The following is a 22,203-nucleotide window of genomic DNA, read 5'->3' on the forward strand; positions in this document are numbered from 1 at the left end:
AACTGGGCCAGAGCAAGATCTGTAGCCAGGCCATTAAACCCCCAGGTTCCCTCGGGCAAGTTCCTTCGTCCCTTCAGGCTGTAATTTCTCCACCTGTAAAATGCAGAGGTCATTCTAAATGCCCAGCAAGTTCCTTCCCAGGTCCAACATTTCAGGAGTCAAAAAATTCTGGGATTCAGCTCCCCAGAGGCACTGTGGGAGCCCAGTTAGTCCTCCCCCAGCTCTCCTTCCTCATCCTCGGCCCAGGTCTTCTCTCGGGCACAAGTGAGCTCTCCCGGCAAGAGAGCTGGCACCAGGTGGTAGGAGCCCAGGGCAGGGGGCTCTGCAGACCTTCCTCTTACACTCACTCAGGCTCCCTCACCTGCTGTCATTCATTCATTCATTCATTCATTCATGCAAGGCATAGTAATCACACTCTGCTTGGGGCCCGTTCTGGTGCTGGGCCCTGTGAGCCATCATTGGCTTGGTAGACTCACCCAGGCCTTCGCAGGCACAGACCTGGGGGTCCCACCTCTTCAGGTGTGCTTGCTCAGCCCTGTGGGGGGCACCTGTTGCCCTCTTTCCTGGGCCCTTCTCTTGGCTGTCCGCCCTCTGAGAGCTGGGGGAAGGTACACCCAGACAGGAGATGCTGTGCCAGGCGGTGGGGGCTGGAGCAGGGTGGGGGACAGCTTCGATGGTGCAGGGGCACTGTGCAGAGGGGAGCAGTGAGCGGCTGCTGTGCTGGATGCTACAGGGGCGGCTGCTGGAGGGCCCCCGCCCATGGCTGCCTCTCAGACTACTTGGGATATTTCAAAGAAGTCAGGCTCCTGGGCCCTGTCTAGCAACAGTTCAACTCTAGATCCCAGGGTCATGTCAGGATGTCCCCAGTCCAGGTGATACCAGTGCTCAGGGAGGAAGGGTCTGCAGTGGGGGCATGGGTGTGCTCTTGCTACTCACTGTGGTCCGCTGACCACAGCACCAACATCACCTGGGCAATTGTTAGACGAGAAGACTTTAGCACCGCCCCCCACAACCTCCTGCCAGACCTACTGATTCAGAATCTGCATTTTAACAAGAGTCCCAGATGAATCACACACACATTAGGTTCTGAGAAGTGCTGATGAGGCAACAGTTCCCAGTCGAGGGGAAGTGTCAGGATGCGGAGAGGCGTGGACGGGTGCATTCAGGGTGGCGGAGCTGCACCGGTGATTCTGAGTTCTCCTGGTACCCACGACGGTGTCCAGGTGGTGGGCCTGGAGGCGAGGCCCAGCTCAGGCTATGGCAACGGCATCCGGTTGCTCAGACCAAAAACCTGTCGCCGTCCGGGACTCCTTTTTCTCTCACACCTCAGCACAGCCTGTTGTCTGCACATTGCACACTCACCCAGAACCCAACCATGTCTCATCACTGTCACTGCCGCCTTCCTGGTTGAAGCTGCATCCCCTGTCCCCCAGACTGCTGCAAACTGTCCTCCCGGCTTCTCTCCCTGCCAGCACCTCTCCACACTGCAGCCAGGGCCGTGCTGCTGCAATGCTAGTCAGCCTGAGCCACCCTGCTATGTCTCACTCAGGGGAGGAGCCCAAGTCCACATGCACTCCTGCAGCCCGCCTGTCCCTCTGGCCTCCTGGGTTCCCACCAGTGCACTGCTTGTGCTTCTGCCCGAGGACCAGTGGTGCCCTTGCCAGTCCTTCCCGGTGCCGCGCTTCCCCTCAGGTTCCACCCTCACTTCCGTCAGGTCTGCACTCGGATGCTGTCGTCTCAGACCGCACCCTGCCCTTCCCTCCCCCCATTTTGTGCTTTCCTGTGTTCCCTTTGGCATTCACTGCCATCTGTTATACTTATTCACCTTGTTTCCTGTCTGTCTCCCCCACTGGAATGGAAGTTCCACGAGGGCAGGGACTTTTGTCTCTTTTACCCACTGTTCTGTGTGTGGAACCTAGAACTGGGTCTGGCACGTGGCAGGTGCTAAGTAAGTACTGATTGAAAGAAAGGACAAGGAGGTCACAGTTCAAGACAAGCCAGGCCTTTGTGCAACAGCCCTGAGCCTGCTCCTGGCTGGCCCTCCATCCCACAGGCCTCCGGCCATCATGGAGATGCAGAGACTGAGGCGGGAGGAGGGTCCCGCCTGCCATTGTCACTGCCCAGGGCCAGGCAAGGCTCTGCACAGGCTGGCCCCTCCATCTCTCCGAAGTCCTCCGTCACGTGGTGTCAGCCCAACCACTACCAACAACTGCAGCTCAGAGGCCAACAAACTATTTTCTAAAACCAAGATGCACACACTTTTAGGGTGGTGGCATTGCAGGGACACTGAATTCCCAGGTCCACTTGGTCCAGCCTGATGCCCAAGTCTAACTCCTTAGGCTTCTGTTTCTCCTGATGGCCAGCCGGGATTCCTCCTTCCCTTCTGTCTCCTTCCCCGTGCACTTCTCTGCCTTCCCTCCCATTGGCCTCTTTCATCTATCAGCCGTGTGGGTGGGACGTTCTCCCAGGGGTGTCCAGCCCGTGGGCTGCATGTGGCCCAGGATGGCTCTGAAGATAGCCCAACACAAAATTGTAAATTTACTTAAAACCTTTTTTTTTGCTCATCAGTTTTCATTAGTGTTTATGTATTGAATGTGTGGCCCAAGACAACTGTTCTTCCAGTGTGCCGCAGAGACACCAACAGGTTGGACACCCATGTATATAGCCATTAACTACTGGCTTTCAACACAGATTCTACCCCACGAGGGCCCAGCATGCTTTTTGTCCCAGTCCCTCTGCTTCGAACCTTGGTTAAGTCTTCAGTGGAAAGTGGGTGGGCTTCTTGGCCGGCCCCCACTTCCTGGCTACCTGACCTTGGCAATACAACCTGGAGCCTTGTTCTCTCCCAAGAACATAGCCTCTTGAGCCAGGAGGCCTGTGTGCGAATCCCAGCTTGAGCACTTCCAAGCTGTGTGACCTTGGACAAGTTCCCTAACCTGTCTGTGCCTCAAGAGAGGGATATAAATAGCACCTGACTCATAAGGAAGTGGTGAGGATTGAGTGTGTTAAGCACTCAGCCCAGAACCCTGAACATAATAACTGCTTAATTACCACGGGTTCCATTATTGTCTTTTTACCAGCGCTTGGCTGTAAAAGGTACAAACACACCCTCACCTGTTCCCTGTCTGCTTCCTTCTTTCAGCAAGCGATTCTCCCTCCAATGCCTCTCTAGGGGTCACCTCACCTGCCTTGGGCCCTGAGGACGCCTCGTTCCAGAGTCTGCCTCGCAGGGGCCAGATTTCAGGGGTGTCCCCCCAGGAAGCAGGCCTGGATTCTGTCTTTGTTCTGCCACAGACCTGCTGCGTGTCATGGACAGGTCACGGCCCTGTCAGAGCCTCAGTCTCCCCATCTGTTGTAATGGGCTGCTCAGCTGTGCCCTGCCCCCCTGCCCAGCTGCACTGGGGGAATGAGAGAGATGAATGATGGAACTTCAGTCACCTGTGGGTGGAAAGGGAGAGAGGGCCATTGACACCAGGCTGTGGTTGGCCCGGGGACCTGAGATGCTGACAAGTACACCAGCATGGTGGGGCTGGCAGGTGGGGGGCATGCATCACAATGCAGGATTAAAGCAGGGACACTCAGGCCCAGGAAGCAGTGGCAGCAGGGGCCAGGCAGACCCCAGGAGCTGCTGGAGGCCAGGGGCTAGGGCCTGGGGCTCCTCTTGGTGCCAGTGGGTAGTACCCACTCTGGGGCTGGGCCGGCCCACCACACCGACACCGGGCTGAATGGGGACAAGCTAATGTTAGCTGGGCAGCCCCAGACAGCTGAGCTCAGGGGGCTGCAGGAACCAGCCTCACCGAGCCCAGGCTCGGATGCTGCTTCAGCCTGGCCCATGGCAACCAAAGGAAGCTTTCTCAAGCCTGTGCAGAGCCTCAGATGCCCTTCCACCCTGGCAAGACCCGGACCTTGCTGGCCTGGCAGCTCTGATCCTGCTGCACCCTGGCTCTGGCTCCAGCCCACAAACCTCTGGCCTGTTGCCCATGGTGTTGCCCCCGCCGTCCCTGTTTCCTTCCCCATACACAGTGCAGGACGGGACGTCTCTGCCTGCACCCCTACTCTGCACAGAAGGACAGCCTGTGCAGTTCCCCTGCCAGGGGCTGCTCTGGAAGCAAGGGTGGTGGTGTGGAGCTAGGGAGAAGTTGGTGAGGGAGCCGGAGGTGAGCGGCCCTTCCAGACAGTCCTGTCAGCAATTTCCATTTGCATAGCCCTCCACAGCTGCTCACCTGGCTCACTCCAGGTGCGGTGAGAGAAGACGGTTAGTGCAGTGACTACGGGGCAGGCCGGAGCCACACCGCCTCGGTCCAGACCTGGCTCTGCTGATCGTTAGCTGTGTGACCTCTGCGGGCCTCAGCCACCTCAGCTGTGAGAGGGATCACAAGAGCCCCCACTTCGAGGGGTTTTCATGAAACCAGCTGAAGGAAGCTCCAGAAAGCCCCCGGTGCAGATGTGGCACCGCGCAGGTGTGCCAGTCGGGCACTGCCGGCATCCCCACCATTTGGTGCTGGGGGGCCTCTTTTTGGGGTGCTTGCCTCCCCGTGGAAGGTCCTGGAACAGGAACCGAATGTCTACCAGGGGGTTGCTGTGACTGGGAGGCTCGGGATTCCCCAGGGAGTTTCTCTGCCCCTGCGGGGATGTGCGACTCCCTTGTGCCCTGTCCTCAGGGCAGGACTGTGAACATGCCTCAGCCCGCAGCCTCCCACCGGGGCCAGTGCCTTACCACTCAGCGGTCGTTTTATGCTCCACCTCAGGGGCTCTCCAAGCAACTCTGAGGAACACGGTCCCCTGCTGGGCCACCTAGAGCCATCAGGAGCCCTGGGCAGAGGGCCAAAGGCTGAGCTCTGGGGAGCCCATGAGGCTGTCCTCTGTCTGCTCAGGGCTGGCCCTGGGCAGCTTGCTTCTCCCGTGTTGCCACGATGCTCCTAACTTGTTCCCTGACCAGTCCACACACCTGGAACATGGCCCTGGTGTCCCTGGGCCTTAGTTTCTTCATCTGCAAGTGTGCATGTGATGTCCCCGGCCCCTCAGCAATGTTTGGAGGATCCACTAAGACCAGAGGCAGAAAGATAGTTTGTGAGGGAGAAAATGTGGCTCATAGCAGAGCCGTGCGAGGGAGGAGGCGACCATCTCAAGGGCAGGGCAGAGTGTTGGGAGGGGACATGGTCGAGGTGAGAGCACAGGCCCTGGACTTGGCTGGGCCTGGGTTTTGGTCTCAGCCCTGCCTCCGTGTGGGCTGGGACAGCTGTGGCCTGACTGAGCCAGTTGCGTCATGTCTGGGGGGGTGAGTCTCAGAGGGGCACGACCCCCATAGGGTGCCCGGCACGCAGGAAGCACCGACTGGGGGTTAGCTCTGGCTACCTGAGGCACCATCGCCACCCTGGTCCGTCCTGGGTTCAGATTCCCCTCGGGGTGCTGGTATAACAAGGCTCCGGCTGAGCCGCAGAGACTGGGAGGCTGCCGCCGTGGAAGCCTCGTGCGACGGTCCAACAGCCTCGGGGTATGAACCACTGTCACCAATGATATATTTAGCAGCACAAAGGTCAGAAATGCCAGGAACTGGCTTCCTTCTAGGCAGCAGGAATTGTGTCTCCTGAGGCCTGGCTGTCACCGAGCAGATATTTTTTTCCTGTCTGGCAGTCGGGATCTGGGTAATAGCCTCGGAGGAAGGAATCGCTGTGGTTTGCGCTGGCTGCTGAGACTTTCCATGGCGTCCGCACACCCTGTTGTGCCATCCTTGGAAACCGCGCCAGCCCGGTCTCTCCAGGTCACCCGCCCTGGGCCTCCAGGCATGTCAGCCGTGCCCCCAGCACGCGCCAGCTCCCCTGCCTCCTGCTCTTGCTTAGTCTCTTCCCTGCACCAAGAATGTCCTTTCTTCCACCTCTGTGTGTCTGAAGCGGGACCACCCTTCAAGGCTGGCTGATGGCTCCTCCTGTCTGGAGCCTTTCCTGATCCCCCTCCTGAAGATACTGCTCTCCCAGAGAACTCCTCCTGCCCTCGACCCAGCTGACCTATCGAGGTTACACGTCTCCCTGACTCAGCTCCAGCCTCTTAGAGGTCAGGGACCGACTTCAGCAATGCTGGTACGCACCTGGTACATGACACGGAACCAATCCATCTTTGCTGAAGCAACGCACCTCCCAACAGCCCTGTGAAGTCAGATTCAATATTGCCCCCACTTTATTGATAAAGGAAAAAGTGGCCCGGAGAGATTAAATGCACGTATAGAGGGCCACACAGTTAGTAACTGGTAGAAGAAGGGTTCAGCCGCGTATCTTCTTGGGGGAATTAGAAGGTAGACTAGCGGTGCCTGTGTTCCTTCCCGCCCTGTTATTCAATGGGTCTCTGGTCAGGAATGAGATAGACAGACGGATGATGGACAAGTGGACGCAAGAACGAATAAAGAGATGGGGCAGCGGTGGGTATGGATGAGTGGATGGAGGGAAGGATGTATGAGTAGGCTCCCTGCTGGGTGGGAGGCAGGCTTAGTGATGGGTCAACACGTGGATGAATATGGGGACAGATGGATAACATCTAGCCTCTTGGCTTCAAGGCAGGAGAGGAAGTCCCACCTCTCATGAAATGAAAACATCCTAGAGAATGGGATGTGGGAGCTGAGGACTTCAGGGTGGACGGCAGGGTGGAGCAACCCACCGCACATGCAGAGAACGTGGGTTTACCAGATGCAGGTGGGGGAAGGTTTGTAGAGTGAGGAAGCCGGGGGCAGGGACTGGCCCAGGGGCCTGGTCCGCTCTCAAAGGTTAGAGGCTCTGACGGATCAGAACCAGGACAGGCTGGAAGTGGCAGACAGTGCCATGTGACAAGGGAGGCTTTAGGGCCCAGCACTTTCCAGACTCTTGGAAGCCACAGGAGGGCAGACAGTGAGTGGGGGATTGGCCTCTGAACCCCAGGGCACGCTGAGCAAGCCCAAGGAACATGTCTCCCCTAGGCCCTGGATGATCCTGGCTCAGGTATGCAAAGACCCACCATCTTCCCACTGCTTTTCGCCATCAGTCCGCAGGTTCTAGATATGAGCTCCAAGGCTTTCATTCATTCTAATGGCCTAGCAAGGGCCAATGAAGGGGCCACAAACATAGGTGGCCAATCATTGAGCTTGGCAGGGCCAGGAGGTTTAGAAGCTGCTAACTCACAGCAGATTCTTCCAGCTGGAGCTGAGGATCTCCATCTGCACAGGCACAGAGCCGGGAGCGTCTGTGCTCACAGACACAGAGCCCCACTCCAGCATTCCCCAGCACGAGGCTGCACCCCCTGCACACGTACACTGGCCCCAGCCATCTCCCAGGGAAACCAGGTCCCAATGAGAGTGCCTGGTGTGCTGCTAACTGCTCATTACAGTCATGTCTGCAGCTAAGTATAGCTCCAGCACACACAAGACCAAGACAACAAGGGAAAGTCTTTCCATAAAAAAACTCCACACGCAAGCACACAAACAGCCACACACCCGTGCTCCCCACACTCATGCATACCAGTGGCCTCGAACACTCACGGACCCATCCTTGCACCAACACAAAGTTTCGCTCGCTCACTCAGACACCCCCTGTAGGAAGGGCTGTCGAGGGAGGAGGGGAGTGGTTAAGAGCCTGTGTTCTGGACTCAGACAAAGCTGGATTCCAAGTTCTAACTCTCTCACCTCCCAGGTGTGTTACGATCATGGGCAACTTAACCTTTCCAAGCCTCAGTTTCCTTCTTTGTAAAATTGGGATGGTAACCTCGGTACGGACCTCAGAAATGGTGTATGGGTAAGGAGATGGGCATGTGAGGGTGCTCAGGAACAGGTCAAGCTCCAGATAAGTGATAACACACAGTAGGTGTCTTTACCCTTGTGGTTAATACCTACTATGTGCCCAGCTCTCTGATGGGAGCTTTATTGAAAGCTGTTATTTGTAGAGGTGGTTGTGAACAGTAGTACCTGGTGCACAACAGGCACTTGGGAAATACTCAGTGATTGAATCAACGAACAACTGAGGGAAAGCTGCGTCAATGGATGGCCAGATGTCCTTGGGGCTTTATTCCTTGGGAGGCATCCGCCTGCACTTGTCTCTCATCCAGGCTGTCTCCGGTAGGATCTAGATATTCTTGGGGGTAACACAGGGTTCCTAGAGGTACAGCTGGAGCTTGAGGGGGTCCAGGCAACCCCTCATTTTGCAGATGGGGAAATGCAGCCCAGTGGGAGCATGGAGTTCTGGGCTGGTGCTAGGCAGGGCTCCATCTGCCCAGCCTGGGTAGGGAACAGGCTGCAGGATTCGAAGGTGCTGTCACTGTTCCCAACCTCTGAATAGGCCGGCCGCTAAACTGGCTGGGCCATCTCCTCCCATTGCACCTCCTCAAAAAGAAAGTGACATTTCCTGGTGCTTTTTTAAGCCCGGGCTGGCTGGGCCAGGCCTGGGTGTGGGGTGGGGAGGGGGCAGGGGGTGCTGGAAGTCACACAGCCCAAGTCTCTCCTCACCTTGAGTGATCTCAAGATGCTGGGAATAGGCATGGTCTCATCTCCTTACCATGTTTCCCAGATAACAGTTCTGATGCCCAGATTCCAGATTCCACACTCCAGTGCCCACGTGTAGGTATTGAATTCCATGTTCCCATGCCAAGTGCTACACCACCCTGCCCCACCCCAGGCAGTACTTGGGGTGTTGAACTTCAGAACCAGTGCCTTTAGCTGGCAGCCTGCCATGGGGCAAGGATATGTCTGCCCCTCTTGGAACAGGAGCTTGCGTTCTGGTGGCCCATCCCCTCAGGCATTCATGCCCCTGGCTGGCAGGGACTCAGGTCTTTGTTTACTGAGTGTCCCCATTGCCAACAGGTGCATGTGAGTGTGTCCACTGCCTGTGTGTCCGTGGGTCTGGCGCCCATTGCCAGAGTGGACACAGGTCTGCTGTCAGTCCCCGTGCCTATTGCCAGGGTAACACACACTCAGGAGGCTGAGTTGCTGAGAACGTAGCTGAGTGATTCTGAGTGCATCTGGGGCCGGTTTAGTCACAGGCTCGTGGGGAGAGGCTGTCGTTCCCTGGGGTTGATGGAGATCCGATGGAAGCGTCGTCAGTGCAGGAGTGAATGGGAGTCTGAGGTCAGCAACTGTGTGCATTGCCAGCGCAGATGCAGAGACACTGTCGGCGAATTTGCAGTTCTGAGCACTGTCCGTGCAGGCGAGGGGAAGCAGGCGCTGCAGGAGGGTTCACCTCCTGAGAAGGCTGAAGGGAGTAAGCTTGGTATGCCCATCGAGTAGACAGAAGGCTTGAGGCCGACAGACACAGGATGTGTATCCATGACCTTCCCGCAGATGGGACGCTGTGCTCTTGCTTAGCCATGCTTCTGGCTCCTGAGGAAGGGACTCCCTTCCCCTAGGAGTATTTGGCGTGCATCCAGGCATGGTGGCAGGGCCAGCCCTAGCCCCCAGATCCAGCCACCTCAGGGGCAAGAAATATGGAAACATAGTAAATTAGATGGTGTGAGGTGTGCACACTCATCCAGCTGGACACTTAGAACGGTGAACATTAGTGAGTGTATACTATACCTCAGTAAAGTTGGGGAAAAGTTTCTGTTCCAAGATGGTGCATGCACTGGAGGGGGGTGTAGAGTAAGGAAAACCGGATTGGTCGGGGGTACGGGTTGAGACTTTAAATGGAGTGGTCAGGGTAGGCCATCACTTCCGTAAAACGGCGAGGGAGTGATTCATGAGGATGCCCCAGGGAGTGCATCCGGGCAGAGGGCACAGCCAGTGCGAGGGCCCTGGGGCAGGCACGCATCTGGCAAGTTCAAGGAGCGTGTTTGAGGAGGAGGGTGTGGCTGGAACCAACGCAGGGGACAGTGGCAGGAGAGGGGCTTGGAGGGACAACGAAGGACCAGCTCACGTGGGGACCTGCAGGGCGTTGTGGAGACCTTGGCTTTTCCCTCTGAGAGACATGGTGAGCCCGTGCAGGGTTTGGGCAGAGAAATGGCACAGATTTACATTTTGAAAGGGTTTTCTGGCTGCTGTGTTGAAAATAGTCCTAGAGCACCAGGAATATTGGAAGCTGAGAGACCAGTTAAGAGGCACTCACCGTAATCTAGCGGCAGATGGTGACGGCTGGGACGGGGTGGTAACAGTGGCGGCGGGAATGGTCAGGTTCTGCATTTACGTCAAGCTGGCCAACAGGATTTCCTTACAGATTAAGTGTGAGGTGTGACAGAGAGCAAGGCGTCAAGGATGACTCCACAGTTTTTATTAAGGATGGAGTCACTGTTTCACGAGGTGGAGAAGGCTGCAGGCAGTGCGGGTGGCACAGGAGTTCAGTTGACATGTCAGGTTATGGAGAAAGCTATTAGACCTCTACCTGGAGATGCTAAGGACTTGGCTGCTGTGGCTCAGTGGGTGGAGTGCTGGCCTGCGAACCAAAGGGTCTCTGGTTCGATTCCCAGTCAGGGCACATTCCTGGATTGCGGGCCAGGTCCCCAGTAGGGGGAACATGAGAGGCAACTACACATTGATGTTTCTCTCCCTCTTTTTTTCCCTTCCTTCCCTTCTCTCTAGAAATAAATAAAATCTTTTAAAAACAAACAAAACAAAACAAAAAGGGACCTGGATGCTGAAGTCCTGAGTTCAGCAGAAGGGCTCAGCTGCAGAAGACATGTGGGAGTGTGCTGTCAGTGGGATGTGGGTGGGAGATGGCGTTCCAGCCTGGAAACGGGGCAGATCGCTAAAGCGAGTGAGTGGAGAAGAGAAGGGGACCGAGGACTGTGCTCTGGAGCACCCGATGGCTAGAGGCTGGGCAGAGAGGTTGGCGGAGGATGAGAGGAGCAGCCAGTGACATGGGAAGAAAATCAAGAGACCGTGGGGCCCTGGGAAGTGTGACAAAGAGGAGGGGGTGACCAGCTGTCTCAGGTGCTGCTGATGGTCGAGGGATATGAGGACTGGGAATCGTTCCTGTCCTTCCTGCTTAGATCTCTCTTCCTTGTAGCCCATATTTTCCTAGTTGATTCTTACCCATCCTTTCCACCTCTGCACTTGGCATTTCCTCCTGGGGCTGCTCTAACCCCAGGGCTTGTTAAAGACCCACCAAATGCCTCCTGTGTTCTCCAGGCCCTGGTCTCAGATAGGTGCAGATTTGTTTGCGTGGTTATTTGATAAATATCAGTCTCCTCTGCCAGGTGGCTGTTGTGCTCACTCTCTGCTCGGTGCCGCACAGGCGCGGGGTGAAGAGTGAATCTACGTCGGGGAGACAGCGGGTGAGCAGTCGGCTGTGGTCCTGCCCAGGCTGTGCCCACCGCCCTCCTTGAGCTGTCTCTCTTGGGGGTCTTCTCTTTATTCCTTTCCCCTGAATGGATACACTCATTATGTACATACACACGCACACCCTATTGGGAGTCAGGACCCGACGCAAAAGCACACGTGGGCACTGGGGGACATCTCCCAGTGGATTTGTAGTGGACACACCACGAAGTTTGGAGTCTCAGTTTTCTCACCTGCCAAATGGGGACAATCAGGAAGGTCGTGTTGATGGCCTAGCTAGTGTGTGTGTGTGTGTGTGTGTGTGTGTGTGTGTGTACTTGCACAGGATTCAAAATGTGGAGATGTGTTGTAAACTGCAGACAGCGGTACCCAGGGTCGTCATCGTGGGAAGACGAACACCTTCCTCCCAGGGCGTCCTGGGCAGGTGTGACAGAGATTCGCAAATGGAAGTCCTGAAGCACAGTGGTCTCAGAGAGCAACCTGCTTTCCACTTCTGCCTCTTACTCCTGAACTGTATGGGTTTTTGAGATTTTTGTACTTCTCGATCACTCTGAACCTCAGTTTTCTTGTGTGCAACGTGGAGGTCATGCCAGCTTCCTTAGAGAGGTTTCTAAACATGAGTGAGATCATGTTTGTAAGGGTGGTCGCTGTCACTTGACAGCAGAGGACAGTGAGGCTCAGCAAAACTGAATACTCTGGCCACCCAGGGGATTGCGAGGATTGCAAAAGGTAAAGCACGCGGTCCATCTAGCCACCCCCAGTGAGAGCTCAAGAAAAGCAGGCCCTGAACCAGGCCAGGGGAGCTGGCCCACGACAGGTGGTATGAGGGAAGCTGGAGGAGGCCCAGCCTGCCGGAGGGACGGCTCAGGGTGGGCCCCGAGGCCGGCCTGCAGAGGCGAGCAGGGCCCTCCCAGGGAAGAAGGGAGGAAGCAGTGTGTTCTGGTGACTCCAGAGGGCAGGACCAGGATCACCGGAAACAGGGGCAGGGAGGTTGACTTCAGCAGGAGACGCAAGCCTGTCTCTAGAGCTGTCCACAGACAGAATGAGTGGCTTCGGAAGCTCCCTGTCACTGGTGGCCACCAACAGGGACATCCGCCCTAGGGTTACCGCAGGGGGTCGTTGGTCTGCCACCGTGGGAAGCCTGCATCCCCTGTGCGGGGTGCCTTCTGCTCACTTCCTGACCTGGGAGTCTCAGTCCCGTGTTTCTCATTCCACACTGCAGTGCAACAAGGTTTGAGGCACATGAGACACAGCGATAACAGAACCCTTCGACAGAGAGAGGAAAAGACAAAAAGTAAGAGTATAATGAAGAGAAGAAATAGCGACACCCCACCCCTAGGTAAAGGGTTAGCCCAGAGCTGAGCACCCAGCTCCGCTGAGCTCCCCGGCGGTCAGAGCAAGGAAGGGGGATGTGGAGGTCACCATCACCCATCAGGCGAGCGCACCGGGAGGCACACCCAGTTCTACGTCTTCAACTAGACTAGCGGCGTCCCGTGTGGAACACTAGTGTTCCTCGGAGTTCAAAGTGTTAACAGGAGACGGTGTTCACACTCTGGACTCCAGGAGGGAGTGGGTGCTGGCGCCTGATGGGACCTTCCTGGCCCAGGGGACTGTAGGGACACTCTGGGACAGCACAGCCCCACGTCCCTAAGGGTGAAACCTGGCTGGAACGGCCAGACCCGGCTCCCAGGGCCCAGCCGGCGGATCCTGCGGTGGACGGTCTGTGCTGCGGGCGGCCTCGGGGGCTGGGCTTCGGGGCAGGGCAGGGCTGCTGGGGGGCCACCAAGGGCCTCTGGGACCTGGGGCAAGATTCTTCACCTCCCCGAACCTCAGGCCGGCGTCTGAAAAGCGGTGACAATAATAGAACTTACCTCACTGGGCTGCCATGTGGTTTAAATGCGACGGACTCGTGGCGAGCACAGGATATGGGGCCTGCTCGGGACCAGGCCGCTGCTGGCGTCAATCCTCCATCTTGTTCCCAGTGAGGCTGGAGAGCCGGGAGCTCTGGCTCTCGCCCCACTCCCTCACTGGGTGACCTTGGGTGTCCTTTCCTGCCCAGCCTCCGCTCCTCCCGGCTGCAAGGCGGGGGCTCCGGTGGGAAGCCTGCAGGGGTGGGAATGGGAAGTCTCCCCTGTCACCCTGAGGAGAGTGTCCCTCACGGCTGGAGGCTGCAGCGCTGGGTCTTGGACATGGCCTTGCCCCAGGCTGTGGCACCAGGACACAGGCTCTGAGGACTATGCTGTCGGCTCTCACAAGGCAGCACTTGCTCCTGGTCTGTCGTTAGCAAGTGGTGGCAGGAGCAGGAGAGGCTAGAGGGGAGAAAACTGAAACGGAACACAGTCCTCCCTTCAGCTGTTGCTGCTGTTCTTTGCACTGCCCAGGCCCATAGTTTTGGGGAAAAACCAAAAATGCTGTGTTTGGACTTTTGTAGAGGGAAGCCTTGGCCTGACTCCTGGAATACCAGCACACAGAGGAACTGGCAGTCTTGGGGTTTCTCCCTGCCCCAGAATTCTGCCCTAGATCTGGAGAAGCCCTAGACATTCCACTTTTTCCTCTAGGCCTCTCAAAAATGTCTTCCTACCTGGAGTTTGTTTCTATTATTGTCCACATTTTAAGCATAAAAAGACTGAGTCTCTGAGGTATTACTTTCCTGCAGCCGTAAGCCAGTGGCAGAGCTGGGATTCGAACTCAGTTCTCTGAGGCTAAGCCCAGGACTCTTCCCCTTCCACTATGCTGCCTGCTGCCCAGCCCCTAATGGTGTCTCAGGCTGAGCTTCATTGTGCACCAGAGCTGCCTGGTGCTGGGTCTCATCTGCCCTCCCGAATTCCAATGCCAGGATGGGGCTGGCAGCATTCGAGCCACCGAGGGTGCAAATTAAAGATAAATTCTGGTCCCTCCTACCACTACTGGACCTCAGTCTCTGGATGTGGGACTAAGGAATCTGCACTGGTATCTCCACCGAGTCACTCTCTCCCAGCACCCTCCACAAAAGCCTCTGTCTGCTCCTGCCCCCTTCGTGCCCCACCACACTTCACCAGAGAGGGCTTCACGCTCCCTGCCTTCCCTTCCACCCTTCTGGGGGCTTGGCCCTCACCGAGGTCTCCTTGTTGCTAAATCCAGAGATTTCTCCTTCGACCTTATTCCACCGGGTCTCCCAGAGGCTGTCCCTCAGGAAACACCCCTCCCCTTGCCCTCAGGGACCAGAGCTGGCCTTGGGGGACAGACTGGTCACTGTGCTGGTCAGCTAGGCCCCCCAGGGGCCCACGGGACTCAGGCTTGCTCATGCCACGTGGGCTGAGTAGGGGCGGGTGGGGGCGCTCTGAAGGACAGTCACACTGTTTTGTGATTTGGGGGCACATCTGCGCCCCTGTCCCAGGTGCCTCCCAGCTCAGCAGTTCCCATTCCATGACTGTAAGATTCTAGGCTTTTGTACATCTGAGACACTCGGACACCAAGAGCTCCGCTTGGATGGGAAGGCCCGGGGTAGGAGGGCCCGCCGAGGGTCAGAGTGGGAGGTCTGTGTGGGGACTGAAACAGCATGTTTGAATGCTGCCTTTTTGCTTTCTGTGTGTCATTGCATTTGGTCATCACAGCCAGCCAGGAGGCAGGGCCTCTCACTCCACCTCCTCCCTATCCAGGAACGAAGGCTCAGAAGGGACGGTGACTTGTCCAAGGTCGCTAACTGAGCCAGGCCCAAAACTCAGGTTGGCTTGGCCTCAAGGCCCTGCCATTTTCTGCTGCAGCTGCTGCCTCCTTTGACAAGAGGGACTCGGCTGCTTTTGACCTGGGATCTAGAAGGTGGGCGGGACCTGGGGAGCCCAGAGGCCAGGAGGGCGTGGCGTTCTAAGCAAAGGCTTAGAGGCCACAGTGATGAAGGCCTCATGCAAGAGACCCGTACTGATGTTTCAGGAGGACCTGGTTCTCATCTCCACCCCACCTGAGCGCTCTGTGGCCTTGGGCATGTCCCTTCCCTCGCCACGACTCCCTTTCTCCATCTCTGCCACAGCTGGTGGCGTTTGGACCAGAAATCTCTGAGGACCTTGTGTGTGTGTGTGTGTGTGTGTGTGTGTATGTGTGTGTTTTCTAGGTTTCTAATGCCCATGTGTTCGCAAGTCCAAGTTATCACCGACTGAAGACATGCCATGAGTTAAATAACAGCATGCTGGGGAAATGGGAAGAAATACTATTTTAAGGATGTGTACATTTTATGACATATTTTCATTTTCAACATGTGAAAAAAATGTGTATCTTGGAATGAAAAAGCACCATGGGAACCTCTGCCACCTCCAAAGTTGCCAGCGGCGGGGCAGCCCTTTCTGGGTGGGACCTGAGTCTAGGGTCCTGAGAATGAATTCATGCATTCAGTCAAGTGGGTTCTTATCTCTTGGGGAGTCTGTGCTCCCTGAGACCCGGGAACTGCCTTTTCTGGCCTTGGGTCTCCTGCTGCCCACACTGGATCCCGGGGCTGAGGGGTCGGTGCGGTGACACGAGGAGATTCGGGTCTGGGCACGGCCTGCCTCCCTGTGGCCTTCCCCCAGGCCGGCTCAGTGGCCTTCTCTCCACTCCCACCCTGTCTGTCCTCTGTCTCTCAGTCAGGCACGGTCCCAGGGAGAGGTGCACCCCCCCCAGGCTGCTGTGTGAGTGATCACGTCTGGCCTGGAAAAGGGCCGGGGCCCTGGGCTGGGTCTCGGCTCAGAGAGCACGTGTCCTCCAGGAGAGGGCCCGTACATGTGCATGCATGCACACACACACCCCCACAGCCCACACATGTCCTCACACACGTACCTCACACCCATGCATGGCCTTACACACACCACACCCATGCATGTCCTTATAAATACACACACACACACTTCTACTGCCCGCATGAAATACCTACAGTACACACAGTGACCCTTCACACAAGCCTTGTACACATGCCTGGAGTCAGGTCACATAAGCAGGTGACACGCTTTCACCACGTGCCCACATACTCCACGTTTACACATTGCCTCCCCCTTCCCACCAGCACTCTCCCCAGCACACAGACTTTCCTAAACAGGCACCCACGCGGCCATGCTCCCCCCACACACTCACACCCTCCAGCTCCCACCCTCCGTGTGGCACCGTGGGGAGCCCTCCACCCACTGCTCCCTAGTCCGGGTGCCAAGAAGGGAGGATTCTTGAGAAGGGGTGGGGGCCCGGGCCTAGACGCCTGGATGGGGTGCTCAGGACACAGCCAGGCTTCTTGGAACTGATAGCGGAGGCATGTATTGATAGACCAAAAAAGGGACTGGACCCCAAAGGGTTCCTTTGCCTTCTCCCCTCCGTGAAGCCTCAGCCAGCCCCAAACGTGTGGGCACGCCCAGCCCAAGTTACTGCAGGCGAGCCTAATTCGGTTTCCAAACTCTACTCAACTGACAATTTATTTAGGCCAGTTGGCCATCCTGCCTGCTCTGCATCACTGACTCCGCATGGATTGACTCAAACGCCGCACACCCCCGCTGGGCAGATTTAATTAGACAGAAAAACTGACCTGAAGCCTCTGGGGGCCTGGGGCCTGGACGCCAGCCAAGGCTCCCCTGATTAGCCCCACTGCTCGAAACCTCGAGAGTCTCAGAATCCTCACTCAGAAGGGGCCAAGTCCAACCCTCACTTTGCCGAGGATGACTCTGAGGCCCAGAGAGGGGAAGCAACTTGCCAAAGTCACACAGCGAGAGCTGGGCCAGACCAGAGTGTCGGTCCGTGCCCCACGTCACGTCATGACCATCGTCTTCATCCTGAAACACCAAATTGTGAGAACACAGGTCCCCACAGCAAAGCCCTGAACGGTTCTGAAAAGCAAGTACAATTTTCTAAAGATGACTGTGGCATAAATAATTTAGAAATGAAAGTCATAGCACATATTGGTCATTTTAATAGATAAGGTAGTAAATTGCCTTTCTGATTTATGGTTTCAGGGGTGGGGTTATGATAAAAATAACTTGGCGATTTATAAAATATCTTCTTAAGTCAACAGATCGTTAGTAGGTTTGTCTGACTTTACAGCCAACAGCCTCACCACCCTGGTTACTATAGAAATGGGATGCCTTGCTCTGTTGCCATGGCTACCACTTTCTAGAACGCAATTGGTGGGTCTCTCATGGTTTGTGATTTGGTTCTGGAAAAAAAAAAGCCAGAAACTACCAGCTTCAGTTTCTACTGCATTATCAAGAGGTCTCGCCTGTGCTGTCTAAAAATTTCACGGGGTGGTTGCTGAGGTGACCAGGCTGGGGTCACAGTTACCACTGGACTGCTGGACAAAGCTCCCTGTGTACCCCCCCCACCAGCTAGCAGCCCAGGAGGGACTGGCTTCCCAGCTGGCCAGGATCCTGGCTGTGGGGCACAGCTGCTGCTGAGGTGGGCTGGAGAAAGGAGACAAGGTCTTCTGGGTGGCAGCAAATCAGGAAGCCTGCGGATGATGGGCCTTAGGGGTGGGAGATCCGGGAGCTGGCACCATCCCAGCAGGGAGGCAGGCCGAGGAGGCAGAGGCAAGGTGGGCTGGAGAGACACACACTGAGCCAATCATACCCCACAGGGGTGAAGTAGGCCAGGGAGGGGCCAGCTGAGCGGCCATGCCTGGGGTCCACTGCATTCCTAGTGGGTGCGCTGTGTGGTGGCCCTTCTGCACTGTCTGCGTGCTCCGAGTGTATGCATGTGAGTGCTGTGTGGGGGCTGCGGGGTGTGCGCCCTGCAGTGCAGCGCCTAGGTGTCACGTTCGGTGCGTGATGATACGTTTCAGCACGCTCCGTGGGCCCCTGTGTTCTCAATGTGTGTGTGTGTGGTCGGGACACCATGCTGTAGTTCGTGTGGCCACATGCATGCACAATGTATGTGCTTAGGTAATGGGTGAGGTGTGTACTCTGGGCAGCTGTGTGTCTGCGGTCTCTGAGTGACTGTTCCGTGTCCTCTGGTGACTGGGGATTGGGAGGCAGGCAGCTCCCATGGGGCGCAGCCCCTGCCCTTGCCTGCAGCAGGGATGCCCTCCCTGCCAGTGTCCAGCTGACCCCTGGTCCTCCCCTCCCCACACAAGTCCCCCACTTTCTTCTGCTGAGCTTCTTGAACAAGTTGAGATCATCTTCCAACCCTGCCCTCTCTGGGCATTCGAGGAAGTGGGCCAGGTGGGGAGGCAGGCTGGACCATCCAAAGCTGCCATCAGCATTGACTCCCTGAGTGCTGTGGCCACACCCCTGGGCTGCTGTGGCCCCAGGCACTACCAGGTCCTGGGCCAAGGGGCATTGGCTCATTTAGGCATTGGCTGGGCTCCGGCCAGTGGATCCAGGCATCCTGGCTCTCTCCTTCACTGGGTACGGGCGTAGCCTACTCTCAGGTGGTCTGGGCTAAAGGTGTCCAGCTCCAAGATGAACCATTCAGACATGATCAGGGGCAGTCCCCCAATGCTCAGAGCTGTGTTGCTAGCCCCAAGTGCTATGGCCTCTCCAGCGGTGGAAAGAGCTTTGGCTCTAGAGCTAGACAGATTTAGGTCCAAGCCTCTGCTTCATCACTAGCTTTCAACCCTTGGTTTAGTCCTTGAACCTGTCTGTACCTGGGTTTTTTGGCACAGTGGGGTTACAACCACCTGTCTGACGAGGTGGTATGAGGATTAATGGTACAGAATGGGTCCTTAGCTTGAGTAGCTTCCTGTTCTCTCCTTCCTGTGCCCAGATGCCCTGAGGCCAGACAGAAGGGAGCCTCAGACTCAGCTGGATGTGAGCTCTTGCTTTGGCTGTGTGCTGTGGCTGACCTGCTAGCCTCTAGGCTTGGGAGAATGTGGCAGTCTGAGCAAGCCAGGGATACCTTTCTCCACAGTCCTCCCGAGGGCCCACTTGGACCCAGGTGTTGCTGGGGCTCTGCCTGTGACAAAGGACCAGGCTGCGGGCAGCAAAGGTCAGAAAGAAAGCAGCCAAAAGCTGGACAGGGTAGGAGGCCTGGCTTCCCCCTCTCCTGGCTTCCCTGGGGAAGAAGTCCAAGTGTCTGGCTTGGGGCCTGGCTGCTGCTGTCCACCCCCCCATCCCCACTCCTTTGGCTCTGGGGCCCAGAGAAGAAAGAATCTAGACAGGATCCCCACTGATAGCTGAGAACTAAGGAGTTTTTTCTACCCTAATTTCTATAAGACCTGGCCTCTTTCTGGGCCTCATTTCCCCCATCAAGGCCTGTCCTGTGAGAGGTGCACATGGGATGAAAGCTCTCGGGTCCTGTGGGGCCACCAGGGAGCTTTCCCAGACATCAGTACCTTCTGGTACTGATGTCCCAGAAGGCTCCTGGGACATCAGTACCCTGTCTGGGTTGTTCCTATGAACCTCCCCTAAGCACTGATGAGCTAGCATTGGAGGCAGGCTTGCTGTCTCCCAGGGGTGAATTTAGAGGCTTCTGGAGGGGGGGGGCTTCATTGCTGCCAAGAGGAGCCTCACCTGGAGAACATGTCCCAGAAGAAGGGCTACTTAGTGGTGTGCTGAAGGATGCTGTGCTTTTCCAGAGAAAGAGTGGCAGGAACACTCTCTGACGGAAGGATCAACGGGTATGAAGACGGGACATGGAGGTGGGGGGTCAGAAATGGCAGAGAGTTGCATGTGGCAAGAATGTTGGGCTCACGTAAAGAAGTCAGTGAGGTCAGGCACAGAGACTGCCAGGCTGAGCAGTGTGGGCTTTCCTCTGGGGGGCACGGTCAGGTGGCATGCAGAGCTGGGACTCCAGCCGGCTGCTCCCTCGGGTGTGGAGGCTAGACTGGTGGCCAAGACTGAAGCCTAAAATTTGTTAGCTTTGATGGCCGTAGCCCTGTTGGGAGAGTCAGTACAAGCAAAGGGGACCGAGGATAGACATGGGACAGATTAGGAGGGTGATACCATCTGTGGCCGATGGGGCAGCAAGGAGGAGATGTGCCTCTTGCTTTCTCCCATTGTGCAGAGTCGAGAGCCCAGGGGTGCAATGGCCCTGCTCTTGGCTCCCTGTCACAAAGGCCAGGGAAGGGGGTATGGCTGGGGGCATGACCTGCCTGTGGGGAGTGTGGGCTGTGAATGCCAACCTCCAAGATGGGGCTCTCCAGAGGGAATCTGGGGACAAATACCCAGGGGACAGGGATCTTTCAGCTCCAAGAGCTCTGGCAGCTCTGGTAATGGGAAGTGCCAGATAAACTTTGGTCACAAGTGGTAGCCCCTTCAGTCCACTTTGCTTTCCTGGTCTACCTCTGGGGTGACCCAGGCTGGCACTGTCTGGACCCTTAGAGAGCTGTTTCTGGAGTTGAAAGACCTGGTTTAGGTCCCTACCCTGCCCCACCTGACCCAAACCTCACCCACTTCAGGGCTGTGGACGTCACCTTTTCAGTCCACTGCACTGTACTCATCTCTCTGTGTGTCCTTTACCCTCAGCTGGGCGAGGAGCTCCCTGAGGACTGGGCTGAGGCCTTATCCCCTCTGTGCTAGGCATAGCCTGGTGCTTAATGAGGAAGGAAAGGAAGAAAGGATGGAAGGAAGGAAGGAAGGGAAGGGGAGGAGGAAGGAAAAAGAGGAGAGGCGGGAGGGAAAGAATGGATGCATGCATGTTGGATGGAAGCGAGGGAGGGAAGGAGGAACAGAGAGGAGACGAGTAGAGGGAGGGGGAAAGGACGAATAGATGTGTGGGTGAAAGGGAGGCTAGAGAGGATAGAAGGAAGGATGGATGGATGATGGGTAGATGGATGATGGATGGATAAAAGAAAGGTGGATGGAAGGAAGGACGCATAGGGATCATGACTGTCAGTGTAGAATAACATTGTTGTGAATCGCCAGCCTGCAGGACTATCGGCATACCATAGTGGTTGCCTTGGGCAGTTCTCTTCCCGCTTCTGGTCCTCAGGCTTCCGTAATGTGTAGCCCATTGTCTTAGACCTGATGATCCCTAGAAGCTGCTCTTATGTTGACATTCTGAAATGCCAATTTTGTCCCTTCCCCTTACCTCTGCCCTTCCCTCAACCCAGAACATGACTTGGAAGGTCCACAGAGTTCTTGGTTTCCAGGTCCCATGGCCACGGTCAACCCAGACAGGGCTATTCTGGGACTTTCAATGCTGCACCCCCTCAACCCAAGAGGTGGGGAAGGGCGTTGACGCAAACTAAAGAAATGGTTAGAAGTGGCCCGGCTGCCTCCTGCTGAAGATACAGGGTGAGACTGTGGCACTCCTTGAAGTCATCTGTGACAGCAGCTCTGTACACTAAAGGTGCCACCTATTCCAAACTGTACCCCAGGGCTGCCTCCAGGAAGATGGCCCTGTTCTGGCCATGGTGTGTCTTGGCCAAGCTGAGAGAAAGAGGGTCCAGAGGGAAAGGGAGCAGCAGGAACATGCAGGCAAGTATGACCAGGTGGGCCGCTGGAGGAGAGCTGATTAACCAGGTTCCATTAGCACAGGGCGGTGCTGGAGGAGGCCATGGCATGTTAGAGTTCCGGGGACCCAACTCGAGGCTGTAAGAAGAGACCTTGCCTGCAATTCAGTCTGAGCAGGAGGGTTTGAAACTCAGACAGCTTCTCGATTCTTCTTCTTTGGGTTTCTGTGTGTGCTAGGGGCTCGAGAAGCCCAAGGGGTCATCATATGGGGCCACCAAACCAAATCTAAGGGTCTCCTGAACCTTTTCCTGGGGTCTCAGGGCCAGAGCTGGTGGTTCTGGACAGGCTGGGCTATTCTGGGTTATTTCCTTCTCACTGATGGGGTCTGAGAGAAGCAGGTGCCCACGTATGTTTGGAAAGCCCCAGAACTGCAACAGCTTCTTCTGCCTCCCACCCACACCTCTGTCCTAGGGCTGGCAGGCAGCGGGAGGAGAAAGGCAGACCCCATGGTTTATGGTGCTTTTGAGAGTATCTGGTCCAATTCTCCAGCTGGTGCCTGAACCAGCAACACAGTATCTCTACTTGAATATCCCCAAGGTTGGGGAACTCCCATCTAGACTGGATATGTGGGTTCCTAGGAGGATAGAGAAAACAAATTAAAAAAAAAAG

The 22,203-nt window shown here is 56.3% G+C and overlaps 1 protein-coding gene across 2 annotated transcripts in view; it reads left to right on the forward strand.

Moving 5' to 3' along the window:
• The window catches only part of KCNC1 (potassium voltage-gated channel subfamily C member 1), a 42,057-nt gene that overhangs the window by 8,573 nt on the left and 11,281 nt on the right, over positions 1-22,203 (forward strand). The window lies entirely within an intron of this gene.

This window comes from Phyllostomus hastatus, unplaced genomic scaffold (assembly GCF_019186645.2).
Source record: "Phyllostomus hastatus isolate PE091 unplaced genomic scaffold, TTU_PhHast_1.1 phas_scaffold_585, whole genome shotgun sequence".
Classification (NCBI taxonomy): domain Eukaryota; kingdom Metazoa; phylum Chordata; class Mammalia; order Chiroptera; family Phyllostomidae; genus Phyllostomus; species Phyllostomus hastatus.